General features: G+C 36.2%; 1 non-coding gene across 1 annotated transcript; it reads left to right on the top strand.

The window, feature by feature from the left end:
• Window positions 1-5,425: 5,425 nt before the first annotated feature.
• TRNAF-AAA (transfer RNA phenylalanine (anticodon AAA)) lies at window positions 5,426-5,498 on the top strand. The gene has a single exon. It is a non-coding gene; the product is annotated as a tRNA-Phe (tRNA).
• Window positions 5,499-15,981: the final 10,483 nt, after the last annotated feature.

Raw genomic sequence — 15,981 nt, 5'->3', positions numbered from 1 at the left:
GCTCTGATTAAAGAGAGTGTGTAGAACCAGAGTAATGGAAATCTGTTCATGATGAGAGCGAACGGTGAACAATTGCAGCATTTCCTGGGACCATTGTTCAATAGATTCAGCCAGATTGTCAATAATCAACCAAGAGTTTGGTTCAATAATGTTGAAAACATCAAGTCCCTGTATGAATTATATCTGCACCAATCCCGACGTGCCAATTGCTTTTATTTTATTGTATGACTCCTGCCAAATACTGTAACTATAGTAGATTTTTATCGGCTTTTCCACAAACTTTTTATCGCAATTTTTAATTATTTTAGTTAAGAGTGTTATTTTGCCTGACATTGATGGTCCACACTGAAAGGGTCTGAACGGTGTTTTAAATTGATACTAGTTCTCTTCAATAATTCACCAAGACAACCAACTGTAGACTTTAGTTGTCTAATGACTAAATAATTTCCCTATTTCTACTCCATTCAAGAATAATGAGAAGAACAAAATCAATAAAGAATCATATTTCTTGTATTATAAAAAAAACAGCACTTTACAAAAAACAAAGAAAAATACACTTAAGATTTTTTTTTAAATTTATTTATAATAAAAAAACATTTAAAAAAATGCACTAGAAAAAGTACTTTAATAAATATACTTTATTTATAAAAAATACATCATTTAATGAAAAAAAAAATACACTTAGAATGATATCACTTTTTTTACACCATTTTTTTAATTTGAATGCAACATGTATATTTACAAAAGCACAAAAATCTGCTCTAAGTAAAAAAAAAGACAACTTTGGTAGTGGCTGCGCGCCCCCCGCTGACGGCCGGCCGGGAGCCCCCCCCTGAACCTTGAGCCCCCCCCCCCCCGCCCAGGCCGCAAGGCCACTCCCCCCCCCCCCCAAGGTTTTGGGAAATTTATCGGACTTTACTCAAACCGACTTTCCCTATGGCTAGCACATTCGGCTCGGTCGGAAGTTAAATAGTGCCCCAGGGGGGGGGGTAGTCACACCGTCTTGACAAACATAGACCTTGTCGGAAATGGTACTCATGGCAATTTTTTCTATATTTACAGTGAAGTTCCTGTAGTTCAGTGAACGAATTGCCAACAATTTGGCTCATGGAATTGTATTTTGAACAATACAATTCCTATAGATGTCCATGTCGAAATTCTTATCCACATAGCACGTGAGTACTCCTTTGCAACGTTTTTTGATTTCCTCGTCGTGTGTCTGTATAAAGTACACCTTCGGACTTACAAACATACCACGGGAAATCATGTCGCTTCCCGTTTCTGATTTAAAAAATAAAAGTTGATTTGGCGCCCTAAGTCTCACTAGCTCTGGGTAAAGCCCACTCCAATTGGTGTAGTTCATCTACGAGCTGATGATTTCACCGTGCGCCAAATCATCAAGTAGGTTTGGAGTTTTTACTTTTAGCAGTAGAGAATCAGTGTCCCCATAGCAGACCTCTACTTGCCCCTTTTCCAGCCACTTTACCCTCGCCACATTGTAGTAGAATTCCAACATGAGCTATTTAGAGATCTCCAAGATCACACTGCCTACAGCAATATTTTTATTTTAGACAATGCTTCTTTTTTTCTATTCAATAGTACCATGTCCGGGCCAATGATTGTAAAGGAAGTGTAATTTGGATTGGCAATAATTCGAGCACATTGTTTGGGATCGGTCACGACGTCACAACGATTCCTATTGCGAACTCTCTCGCACATTTTACCAAAAGTCGAATATAAATAAGCTTATAAATTTCTTTTTCGGCTTTTGTCTGCGCTTCAGAACGTGTCTTGACAAAAGTGTCAACAAACGTTTTTAGATAGGGTTTTTGACTAAACTGGAGGGCTCTATGAACCTTTGTGACGTTGAAACCGTTGTTGCACATCCATTTTAAAGCCACATCATGTACAAAAATATTTTTCTTCGGCAGAAGGTCAGCAATAAGTTTTTGTTTTGAAGGTGACCAATGCAATCCGACCACCTCGACTAAACGTCTGTTGCGGGGGCTCAAAGAGTCCCTAGTCACAGGTCTATTGATGCATGGAAAAACAAAATCCTTTACTGAATCGTGAAGCTCAACTGGTATCTCTCCATAAATTTAAAAAAACCATCCAATTTGTTCATTCTCCTCCACACTTTCAATTTTGGGAAAATGAAAGACTTATATTTCATTGAGCCACTTAATGACACCGCTAGGCCATGAATAAAAAGACATTGACGAAGGGTTTAGGGTATGTATAGCATTAACAAGCACCGCCGATTTTGCTATCACCTTTACTCATTTTGGACCGGCTGCCTGAACACAATTTTTATTAACGACATATCCACCCCACAATGATACTCTGGTGTACGAGTGCTTAGTGATGATATTACTTAGCCCAATTTTTTCCGTGCTAATTTTTAGGATGAGGTCTGTTACCAAATGAGAGGATGAAAAATAATACCTTAAATCAATATTAAATTCCCCATAGATTTTGTCCGTATTTTTACACATAATGTCTAACAAAGTTAACACATCACTCGACAAATACAGCTTACATTAATCAAACCAATTTTTACACCCTCCTTCTGCCCACACTTTTTTAGCAAAACTGTATTAATCGGGAGTGCACCTACGATCGTGTAGACTGTCCTAAAACGATTCGTTCGAGGGAATAGTTTCCTCGGCAAATCTCGACATGGAACAATAATGATCATAAACATAGATACCCTTCACTGTCAGCAAATCGTATAAATAAATTGGAAATTGCTGTTTGAGAAGGGGGAAAGCGTTGCAGGCATAATCATTTTTCTGCACTTGAATTAATTCGCTCAATGATTTAGGGAAAAAACTGTAGGAATCTAAAAAGCGAATTTTATTCGTTTACTCAATGTCGTCTTCAACATATCTCCACATAAATTCCAAAACAAGAATCTTTTCCGATGATTTAGGAATAATTTTGTAGGAAAAGTTGTCTATCACCAACGCATCATCCACTGTTCCATTTCTTTGAAGATGTGCCATTGCTGGTAGCACATACTTCAGATCGTAGTTAGAGTTATGTATAAAAACCGGAAGAAAGAGTTGCTGTTTAATTTTTAAATTACATGAATTGTGAGCCCACCCCCAAAAGTTACTTTTACCCGTTGAATTGGGGTCAATAAGATGATTTTGATCCTGGACAGCGTCTTTTGGGGCAAGAGCACCCCTACAAACCCATTAAATTGTCCCCTTTTCTAATGCCAGTTGCTCCTTATCTGATAATGACAGTGGGTAGTTGGTGTGACGCAATCGTGAAATTGCACCGTTCGCTGTTTTTATTAAAGACACCAATAACTTCTCCATGCTACCCTCCTCATCCATAGTAAAAAACTCTTCAAATTGTGTTTTATTTTTGGAATCGTGACGGGCCTGCACATAGTCACACGCAGATAGTTTGCGTTCCTTGACTATATTTGGGCTTGATGGGTCCGATACCTCCATCAGTCTTGATTCAGAATCTAAACATACTTTGTCAATCTGTAACAGGAACTTTGGGAAGTTCTTAAATTGTAAAGTATATATGCCTTCTGCCGGCATTTCTATTCTTTGATTGCCATGAATTTTAAAATATCTCATGTGATCTGTGAATGTTCTTTCAGTTATAAATGGGGAAAGGCACACGAGGCAATGGTGACGTTTCCCTTTCTTCACACCTTGAGATAAGAGTCGACTTATTGCCGTAACGGGGAAAAATGACCATAGGAATTTACATCTTTGGGCGGCTCGTAAACGATCCAAACCCAATTTTTAACATTATCTACCAACGGTGTCCGAACGGAATATAAAACCCCTTTTTTATTCGGTTTCCTTCCTCACTTTACAAATTCCTTGTCACAACGGAGAACAACCACCCCCAACCCGAGATTTTCAATTACATTTTCAAATATGGCTAGTTTTTTTAGGAATACTAGATATTTTTTCTCTAAAAAGTCAAAATTTACATCAGGAAAATTTTCTCCACCATTACGTGGAAGTCTGTTGAGATAATTCATTCTTGAATCTTTTTTTAATGTTTTATGGGGCGCTGCTAAAAATGCATATTTAAAGCATTGCAGCCCCGTTTCAAAACCGAAACTCTGAACCCCTTTGGTAGCCGACAAATCTGGGTGGCATTTTTTTTTCTACCCGCCCCTCTTAAACTAAATGTTTTTTTTAATCTACTGAAATTCAGATCCATATTTTCAATGCATAAAATGGTGGACCCGCTTCCCCTCTCGTTAAATGTGTCCAAAGTTGATATTAATTTATTAACCCAATTGAAAAACATACCCTTAAATTCATTTAGACCAGGGTAAAAAGATTGATTGCCAGTTGAAAAATGAAAATAAAAAATGTCCCCAGATGTCCCCTTTTGTAAATAAACTTTTTGATTTACCGATGCCTTAATCCCCCCTGACCCCCCTATTTCTGAATCTGAATCTCAATAAGTGCTAAAATTTGGTCGATGTAGGTATGAAGAACATTTACAGGGTCTGTTAAGATGACACCCCCGTCAACCAGGTTTTCCTCGGGGGGATTAAAATCTACCCTATGTGTTTGCAAGTGACCTAGAGCAGATTCCAGCAAATAAAATTCACGTAGTTTCGGGGACACGACACTATTTTCATGTCCTGCACCTATTTGCTTAGGACCGAATTCACTAATAATAAAGTCATCGTCAAAAATGTCCCCGAAAACATTAGATCCAACAATTTCCATAAGGCTATTCATTTCATCCGTTGTAAATTGAAAATCCGGGGTAATAGTAAACGACGTACCTTCACTTACATCATCCGGCGCCAGTGGACAATTACCCATGATATTTTGAAGTCCTGGGCCAGGGAAGGAAGTTGTTTTTGTAGCTTCCCCCTGAAACTAAAATGAATGGATTGAGTTTTTTTTCTTTGAGGAAAGTTTTATCACAATTATAGCACACTATTTATTTTTTCTTAGTTGGATTTATGAAACAAATGTTTTGTTTTTTTCTTAATTTGATTCTTATTTATCAAACAAATGCATAATAAATCAAGACTTTTTGCTTATAGCATTATTTATAAAACAAGTGCATAATAAATTACAAATTTTGTTAATAACACACACGCACACATTCACACACACGTACATGCTCACACACACAAACACACGCACACACACATGCGCACACACGCGCACACACACACAAACGCACACACGCGTTCACACACACACACATACGCACGCGCACACACACATACGCACACACACACACACACACACACGCACACAAAATCCTTTCAAATTCTTTCAAAGATGAGTTGAAAAAACGCTAATCTTTGCAGAAAGATGAAAGATCTTAGATGTAAGATACAATATGTAAGATGTAAGGTGCTAAAAAACGGCCGTTTTGTTTCATCATATATTGTTTCAAACACGATTTATGATAAGCCGAAATAGCTCAATTGGGAGAGCGTTAGACCAAAAATCCAAAGGTCACTGGTTCAATCCCAGGTTTTAGCATAGTTTTTAAAGTATTTTCATAATTTTTTGTCTTGTCAATCTATTAAAATCAAGTGGTTTTACATAATAAATAGTATCATAGCAGATATAAATTAAATTGAAAAAAAGAAACAAGCTTGAATTAAATAAAACACTTGAGCAGCGTAAATTAAACACCAATTTGTCATTAATAAAGCAAATATTTGGTGTAAAGAGATATTGAATACAACACTAAAAAGCTATTTATAATCTCTAAATTTGTTTAGATTCAATTATTGATAGTTGCTGTAGATGCTGAAAAGACAAATACATATTGATTAAAGAGAATGACTTTCAATTCACTCTCAATAAACTAACAATTTCTCATACATCAAGGACAGCATTACACAAGGGACATACGAGAGGATGGAGGGTCTCAGGTCCACCCCTCTCTCAAATTCTTAATTTTCACAAATATCTGGGTACTACCCTTAAATCCTGAAATTCCCCAAGTCTCTGGCACGCATGGCTGCCGTAGGGCTCAAATAGGATATGAAGCCCTTTGGTAGCACAATTGATAGATCTCTGTTTGATAATTAAGGCTCCAGAGGTCATCCCCAGCTGACGCAGTGCAGACACAAGAACCTTTGTAGTCAAGAAGTGGTGTTATTTTATAGACTAGAAAACTAAGAAAAAAAAATTAAAATTTAAAGATAAGATCAAGCGATTATTATCTTCACGTTCTAACGAAAATTTGCCTTCTGTACAAAAATCGGACAATGTATAGAAAGTCTTTATGTTCTGAGACTCAAAAGTAAACAAACATTGACCTATCATTAAAGACAAAATCCTTTATTTAAGATTTATGACCTCTACCCAGCATAAAATATTCCAATCATCCTAATGCTCAATTTCTACAGCTCTAAAAACGGGGCGAAATCCTTATAGCCGTTTATTCCTCATTTTCATACATATGAATTCACAAATCTAGATAATAAAATCAAAATCTCTTAAATACTAATTTTTTTTTTCCTAGAGAACAATATAAAACACCTGAAATATTTGCAGATGACTAAGTTTTGTGTTTCAAGTTTACGTTTTTTACTTTTGTAGGCAACACCTCCGCTCTTTTTTCTACGGTTTTTTGTTAATGGAATTTTGATTTCTGCAGTCTTGGTTCAGAAAGACATGGAAAGATCAGCAAAAATATGGAAATAATTCTGTGCTGAATCCGAATTTTTTGTCGCTTTACTTTGTAGTATTAAACTTTTTTCAAAACACAAGTTTTTTAAATAAAAGTAAAAAGCTACATTAAACCAAAAGATGGGCAGAAATAAATTCAAACATTAATGGAAACCGAAAACAAGGATTCCTCGTGTTAGATCATTGGATTCCTCAGTTTCAGATCTATTCATTCACTGATCTACATTATATTATCTATTTTTCTAAAGTTTTTTCTCTTAGAGTTTTGTGTTTCATTTTTACATTTTTTACTTTTGAATAGGAAACACCTCAGCGTTTTTCTTCGGTTTTTGTTATTGCACTTTTGATTTAGGATATCTTAACTTAGACGGGCATGGAAAAATTAGCAGAAATATGCAAAGAATTTTGTTCTGAATCACTCACTATATCTTCTAAAGTCCAGGACGTCATTCGCATTTTACTGAAACCAAATTTATATGTCGAGCCGTATGTTTTATTTGTCATAACATCTACAAAAAAGAGAGAAAATCATCAGAATATCCAAGATTACTGAAAAGAACTAATGGAAAGTAGATTGACAGTCTGATATATATTGAAATTTTGATATATATTTGAAATTTTAATGTGTATTATGACCGTTAAGTCTAAGGTGCTAAAAAACGGCCCTGTTGTTTCATCATATATTGTTTCAAACACGATTTGTAATAACGAAAAATAGCTCAGTTGGGAGAGCGTTAGGCCGAGAATCTAAAGGTCTCTGGTTCGATCCCGGGTTTCGGCATCCTTTTTAAAGTATTTTCGTAATTTTTGTCTTGTCAGTCAATTAAAATCAAGTGGTTTTACATAATAAATAGTATCATAGCAGATATAAATTAAATTTAAAAAAAGAAACAAGCTTGAATTAAATAAAGCACTTGAGCAGCGTATATTAAACACCATTTTGGCAGGAATAAAATAAATATTTGGGGAAAATACGGCTTGAACACAATAATCAAAAACTATTTATAATAGCTAAATTTGTTGATATTCATTTAATTATATTGGTTCTAGATGCTGAAAATAGAAATCCATCTTCATTCAAGCGCATGATTCTCATTTCAATGGGTGGTGCAAACTTTAAGACCATAATACATGTCTCGAAGAGCTCTGACATATGAAGGGCTCAATCCACGTTTTACTGCATGGAGTAGCATAGCGGTGTGAATGAGAGAGTCGAGCGATTTATGAACATCAGTCCCGGCCAACACGAAAGTTTCTCGTGTTGCAACCCCTTCGGGCTTACCTTAACTGGTAAGCAGTTTAACCCTTTTTTACCACCTTCATACAATAAAATTAAAAATGTTTTTGAGCTCAGTTTCACCCCTATCATTCAATCAGCAGTTAAGATCATTCAGAACAAAGTTATGCAAATGCTATACCATTCGAAATGCTATATCATTCGAAAATATAGCGTGTTTGGTAGCATTCTGCAATCTCGTCCCTAATTTCGTCCTGTGGTGCCTATTGCCTTACTACTTACGACAGTTTATGATGGTTTTATCAAATCAAATGTATAAAAAGTGACTAAGTGTAAACATTAATGTTTAAATGAGCGCTTAAACAGCTCTTCTTGCAGTAGCCCTCTAGTTTTTGCATGTCAGTAGACAGGCTAAGAGGACTGGGAATTATTCGGGAATCTGCTAGTTAAGGGAGCTGGGAGTGAAAATATAAAACACGGGAAATTTCTAAGCCTTAGAATTAGGGTATTGAACCATTGAGATTATAATAGAACCCGTTTCATTCTTTTCAGTCTTTCTATTATGGAAATTTGTTCTTTGGAAATTAAGTTATATACAAAATAAAATTTACATAGGCTATATTTGTTAATATTAGACAAACCTTTGTTATCTTACGTAGGTTACGCAAATTCAGGGGCACGGTTTCGTTAAGATTATCAAATTTTAGCTAAAAAATGGGATAATCTTTTCTCAAACTTACAAGATTGTTTACCAAAAAAATAAATATGCGTTTATTTTTGCACTAAAATTTGGTACTTACTTTTGCAGTCGAAATAAGGTAAAAACAAAATAGCAAAACTCCTAACATGCATTTGGGAGTACAGATTATCATACATTTCCCTTTTTCCTCCATCTTATCACCCATGTATTTTGGTTTGTTTTATGAGACTTTCTGGGAAACAAATATTAAGCCCAGAAGTGCTCTGAAAGTTTCACTTAACTAGCGTACCTTACTCTCTTTGCCATATTAAAAAAGAGCTGAGAAACCTGATAGATAGAAAGATAAACTTTTATTTTCACAAAAATTTTCTTCGCACTGCCAAATTTCTTTGGTATAGTCACATTAAAAAGCAAATGCATAAAAAACACTAATAAATCCTTCTGATTTTCGTTATACATTTTTACAAAACTAGGTATAAAACTTTTCGCTAATCGCTGATGGGCACAGCATACCGGCTGAAGTTTCTTGACATGCACTGCAACCCTGCACGGGATTTGTTTTGTTGTGAATTGAGGGGGGTAAAGGGTTTTGTGGATTGGGTGGACCAAAGATTTTCTTCCGAAATCCATGCAGAGTTTCTCTCTTCTTTTTTTTAGAGTTTGCATTTTAAACTTTGTCAGCAGCTCTTCATACAACATTTCTGCCTGCTTCAATACTATCATTATAGCTCTTTTCTGAACTTTTTCCAGCCTGGCGCTTTGCTCAGCCGTCAGTCCAAAATACTATACAGAAGCTGCATATTCTAGAATTGGGCGAATAAAAGATGTAAATATTCGGAGGAGGTGATTTGGAGGGGCGCTATGTTTCGACATAAACTTGAGCATCTGCAGCCCAGCATTACCCCTTTTTACTAGAATAGATGTGTTTGCTTCCCATTTTAAATCACTGGTAATAATAACTCCCAAGAGTTTAATCATCCTGAATTGAAGAGCATCAGAGATAGTTGGTAGAAATTTTGGTTCAGAAGAACTTAAAAATAAAATAATTAAAATATAAGATTTGCTGTCATTTACTGCCATATTTGAACTGGAAGCTTTAGTCTTCACTTTATCAATTAAAATTTGAGCTTTGCTACAATTATTTGCTTCACAAATTTCTCCAAGGGTAAGGTCATCAACATATTTCCAGCAGTCTTCACAATCACTATCAATCAGCAATATACTACTACTACTACTGCTATAAACTCACCGCAGCACAAGCCACCTGAGGCCAACACATTTACGCACGCTCCTACTCCATCCCAATCTATTCAAAGCCTCCCTTTTTACACCCGCCCACGAAGGTCCCATTTCCTTTAAATCTTTCTTTATGACGTCCTCCCACCCCAGACGATGACGACCTGCTTTCCGTTTAGCCCTAGACGGTTGGCCGAAAAGAACAATCTTCGGCAATCTGTCATCCTTCATCCACACAATGTGCCCTAGCCACCTCAACCTTTCTTTCATTATAGCCCTAGAGAGTGGTATTGAACCAGATTTTTCGTATAGCCTATTGTTTGAAATACAGTCAGTCAACTGGGTACCCAGAACAATCCTTAAGCAATTTCTCTGGAAAACATCTAGCAAATCTTCATCTGCTTTTTGGAGCGCCCATGCTTCAGAGCCATATTTTACCACTGTCATCACTGTAGCTTCTAATATTCTAATCTTGGTTTGCAGATTTATCTTCCTGTTCTTCCAAACTTTTTAACTGTGAAAAAACACCATGAGCCTTGGCTATTCTACTTTTAACATCTTCACTGCTCCCGCCATCTTTACTAATAATACTACCAAGGTAAGTGAAGCTGTCCACCTGCTCAATCTTTTCATTACCCAACGTCATATTTTCATCTTCACTTATTCCTAGCCTTAGGAACTTAGTCTTCTTAACATTAATTTTCAAACCAATTCTAGCACTCTGAACTCGCAAAATCTCTAAAACTTCATTCATTTTGCTCACAGTTTCATCTAGGATGCTTAAATCATCAGCATAATCTAAGTCCAGGAGACTTTTTCCTCCCCATTTGATTCCGTGGTCTCCCATTGCCTTTCCTGTGCTCCTTAAAACAAAGTCCATCAAAATAATCCATATAAAGGGGGATAGAACACAACCCTGCTTAACTCCTGTTTTAATACAAAACCAGCTGCTAACCTCATTTCCTACCTTAACCAAAGCAGTGTTATTCTCGTCCATAGCACTAATCACTTTAATGTATTTGTCTGGTATACCATACAAGGATTAAACCTTTACTAAATCTCTTCTATCAACATAATCGAACGCTTGCTCATAATCTATAAAACTGAGGACCAAAGGTGTTTGAAAACTCAGGCACTTCTCAATTATTAACCTAAGAGTGAAAATTTAGTCAACACATCCTCTACCTTTTCTTAAACCGCACTGTTCTTCTCTTAAAACTTTGTCTACGACATCTCTCAGTCTAAAAAGCATCCTAAGTAATTTACTACCTACAGAGACCAGACTAATGCCTCGATAATTACCACACTCACTTTTATCAACTTTCTTATAAAGCGGCTTAATTAAAATTTTCCTAAAATCGTTAGGTACTTCTCCATTTTCAAAAATCATATTCCTAATATTCAGTAACTTATTTCTAACCTCAGAGCCACCATATTTAAGAAACTTATTGACCACCCTATCAGCACCTGGAGCCTTATTATTTTTTAATCCTTTTAGTACTGTTGCTAATTCCTCCTCATAAAACAAATCGTCCTTCACACACAAGGTATCACAAACTTTTTCATTTTCCTCTATATCTTTTCCTGCAACTCTATCTCGGTTAAGGAAATTCTCAAAATGTTCGGCCCATCTCTTTAGTTTTTTTCTTATCGCTAATTGAGGCCCCTTTCATATCTTTAACTGGGCCAATTCCGGATTGACTACTCCCTCTCAATTTGTTAACATGCCAGTACAATATTTTACTATTATGCCGTCTAGCTGCATCTTCCAGATCCTCGGTAATTTTATCCATGGCCTCCACTTCACACCTGCATCTCCACTTCACTAGCAATATAATTGATCATAACTAGAAAAAGAATAAGACCCAGAATGATACATTGAGGTACACCACAAAGAACTGGCTCAGGTTCAAAGAAAAACTTCTTATATTTAAAAATTTGGAACCTATTTATTGAAAAACGCTGAATGATTTTCACACCAGCAGGATTGTCTCTAAAATCAATTAAAAGCTTAGAAACTAAAATGTTATGATCAATAAAATCGAAACCCTTTTTAAAATCAATTGTTAGTAAGTTTAACCGTTTACCAGGCTCATAAACATGCTTAAAAAATATAAAAGACTGACAAGATAATGGGATGTTGAAGCATTCTTTCTGTTACCGTACTGATGAGGATCAAAGAGGGGTTCAGGTTTTAGCCAATTAGCTACAAAACTTTGGTACATTTTGCTGAACAAGGGGGTCAAAGTGATTGGCCTCACAACATCGAAATTAAGTTCAGTATTTTTTATTATTTTTTCTAGGGATTGGAGTAACATACCCCGTTTTCCATATCTGTAGGCAAACTGAAGAAGTTGAAACACAATTAAAAATTTGTGTTAGTGGCTTAGTCAATTTGTCAGGAAAGGCTTTTACAAGTTCAATCGGCATATCTATGGGAGTTATACTAGTTCGTTTCAGTTTCTTTATTTTACCAAAAACTTGATCCTCATAGATAGTAGGTAAAGGAACGCTATCATGTGGAATTTTCTGATACTCTTGGTTCGTTTTATCATAGGCAGTGCAATCGCGCTGTCTAAGTAAAGAACGATGTTGGCACAATGTATTATTTATTTTATTTTTTTCCTTTAGAGCAGGGTACCAAGGGTTGTAAGTTATGCCCTGGGGCATATAAAGTTTTTATAGAAAGCTTTGTCGTAAAAACTTCAAAAATGACTCATTCGATTGGAAATTCAAAGGAATAGTGCCCTTTTTAATAGTCAAAAATGGTTGGAGGGCAACTAACCCTCTCACGCCCATCTTTTCCCCAAGCACATCCAGTCAAAATTTTTAGATAGCCATTTTGTTCAACGTAGTTGAAAGTTCTGGAAATTAGGTCTTTGAGGATGACAACCCTCCCCCCCACAGTCCTAAGGGCAAGGGTTGTAAGTTATGCCCTGAGAGCATATAAGGTTTTTATAGCAAGCGTTGTCGTAGAAACTTCGAAAAGGAATCATTAGATTGGAAATTGAAATGGCTAGCGCTCTTTTTAATAGTCGAAAGTGATTGGAAGGCAACTAACACCCCTTCCACGACCATCATTTATCCAAACACATCCAATCAAAATTTTGGGATAGCCACTTTGTTTAAAGTAGTTAAAAGATCAGGAAATTATATCTTTGATGATGACACCCCCCCCCCAGCCCTCAGGGTAAAGGTTGTAAGTTATGCCCTGGGGGAATATAAGGTTTTTATTGAATGCTTTGTCGTAGAAACTTAAAAAAAGGTTCATTCGATTGGAAATTAAAAGGGCTAGTGCCCTTTTTAATAGTCGATAGTGATTGGAGGGCAACTAGCCCCCTCTCACGCCCACCTTTTCCCCAAACACATCCAATCAAAATTTTTAGATAGCCATTTTGTTCAACGTAGTTGAAAGTTCTGGAAATTAGGTCTTTGAGGATGATAACCCCCTCAGAGCCCTCGGCGCAAGGGTTGGTAGTTATGCCTTGGAGGCAAATAAGATTTTTATAGATAGTGATGTTGCAGAAGCTTCAAAAAGGGCTCATTCGGTTGGAAATTAGAAGCGTTTGTGCCCTTTTTAATAGTCGAAAGTCATTGGAGGATAACTAACACCCTTCTCACACCCACCATTTCCCCAAACACATCCGATCAAAATTTTTAGATAGCCATTTTGTTTGACGTTGTTAAAAAGTCCGGGAATTATGTTTTTTAGGATGACACTCCCCAAATCCCTCAGGGCAAGGGTTGTAAGTTATGCCCTGGGGGCCTGTAACTTTTTTTTTTTACAGAAAGCGTGGTCGTAGAAACTTCAAAAAGGAATCATTCGATTGGAAATTTAAACGGCTAGTGCTCTTTTTAATAGTCGAAAGTAATTGAAGGGCAAATAACCCCCTCTCACGCCCATTATTTCCCCTAACACATCCAATCAAAATGAGATAGCCATTTTGTTCAACGTAGTTGAAAGGTCCCGAAATTACGTCTTTGAGGATAACAATCCCCTCACAGCCCTCAGGGCAAGGGTTGTAAGTTATGCCCTAAGGTATATAAGGTTTTTTATAGAAAGCGTTGTCGTACAAACTGCAATAAGGGCTCATTCGATTGAAAATTGAAAGGGCTAGTGCCCTTTTTAATAGTCGGAAATAGTTGGAGGGCAACTACCCCCCCCCCCTCTCACGCCCATCTTTTCCCAAAACATATCCAGTCAAAATTTTTAGATAGCCATTTTGTTCAACATAGTTAAAGGCTCTAGAAATTAGGTCTTTGAGGATTACAATCCCTTCACAGCCCTCAGGGCAAGGGTTGTAAGTTATGCCCTGGGGCATATAATGTTTTTTATAGAAAGTGTTGTCGTACAAACTGCAAAAAGGGCTTATTCGATTGAAAATTGAAAGGGCTAGTGCCTTTTTAATAGTCGAAAGTGGTTGGAGGGCAAATAACCCCCCTCTCACGCCCACCATTTCCCCAAACACATCCTATCAAAATTTTGAGATAGTAATTTTGTCCAACGTAGTTGAAAGTTCGGGAAATTTGGTCTTTGAGAATGACAACCCCCTCAGCCCTCAGGGCAGGGGTTGTAATTTATGCCCTGAGGGCATTTACGTTCTTATTGAAAGCTTTGTCGTAGAAACTTCAAAAGGGTTCATTCGATTGGAAATTGAAAAGGCTAGTGTCTTTTTTAATAGTCGAAAGTGATTGGAGAGCAACTAACCTCTCACGCCCACCATTTCCCCAAACACATCAAATCAAAATTTTGAGATAGCTGTTTTGTTTAACTTAGTTGGAAGTTCTGAAAATTAGGTATTTCAGGGTAAAAATCCCTCACAGCCCTCAGGGCAAGGGTTGTAATTTATGCCCTGGTGGCATATAAGGTGTTTATAGAAAGCGTTGTCGTAGAAACTCAAAAAGGGCTCATTTGATTGGAAATTGGAAGGGCTAGTGCCCTTTTCAATAATCGGAAGTTATTGGAAGGCTTGACATTTTTATAGTAAAGATCAATTTGGGTAATTTATTATTATTTTTTTTTTTTTTTTTTAGACCAGGGTACTTAGTATCGAATGATTTGTTATAAAAACATCGAAAAGGGCTCATTCGATTGACAATAGAAAGAGCGAAAGCCCTTTTTAATAGTCGAAAGTGATTGTAGGGCAACTAATCCCCCTCCCACGTCCGCCCTCCCATTACGTTTAAAAACTAAATGATACCTTAAGATTAAATCAATATGCACTGTGTTAATGCTAATTCCTGGTAAGGCATCTCAGCAGTATCCCAAGAATGACTGAGGGTATTATGTTCAAACTTTTAAGGCTACGTCTGTTTTTAAAATTTTACCAAATCAAAATAGCGTAACTGTATCCAGGCTATCAAAGAAAGTAAACAGATTTTTTTGCGAATGGTATCAAGTTTTCTATTTCAGGTCAAATAGAGGACCTATGAAACTAAACACTACTATTTGTGTCCAGATTTTTAAAAGGGTGTATGTTATTAAAAATTGCCCAAAAATTTTCTCCGACATACAAATAGCATACCAAACTGGCAGACTATAAAGTCTTTAAAAAAACGAAAAGATTTAAAGCATTATTTTCTTTTTCCCTGAAATGTCAACATAAAACGAACAGAAATTAATTAAAAAACTACCACAAATCAGCATCGATAAAAAATGAAACCCAAAACGAACAGAAATTACAATAAATAACAGAGTCAAACTCGAAAAGAGCAGAAATTAACATGAGTAGGGCCCAAAACCACCAATGCCTTCCCAAGGCCAGAACATATTTTGCACTTTACTGAAAAAATACAAATGAATGTGCACTGTCAGTTTAATATACATATACTGATATTTAATAATCAAAATGTTTATATTATTTGATTTATTAAAGTTATAAAAGTAAAAACATTTATATTTTTTCAGTAAAGTGCAAATTGTGTTCTGGCCTTGGGATGGCATAGGGGTTTTGAGCCCTACTTCTGTTAATTTCTGCTCGTTTTGAATTTAACTCTGTTATTTATTGTAACTAATTAAAAAAAGAAAATTTCCACAAAATAAGTTTTTGTGAACGATTAGAAATTAACATAAGTTGGGCACAAAACCCCTATGCCTTTCCAAGGCCAGAACAAAATATGTACTTTACTGAAAACAAATGTAAATGTTT

Source organism: Artemia sp. Qi Xiang Cuo, chromosome 3 (assembly GCF_049724085.1).
Source record: "Artemia sp. Qi Xiang Cuo chromosome 3, ASM4972408v1, whole genome shotgun sequence".
Lineage (NCBI taxonomy): Eukaryota > Metazoa > Arthropoda > Branchiopoda > Anostraca > Artemiidae > Artemia > Artemia sp. Qi Xiang Cuo.
This window is presented reverse-complemented; position numbering and strand designations above follow the sequence as displayed.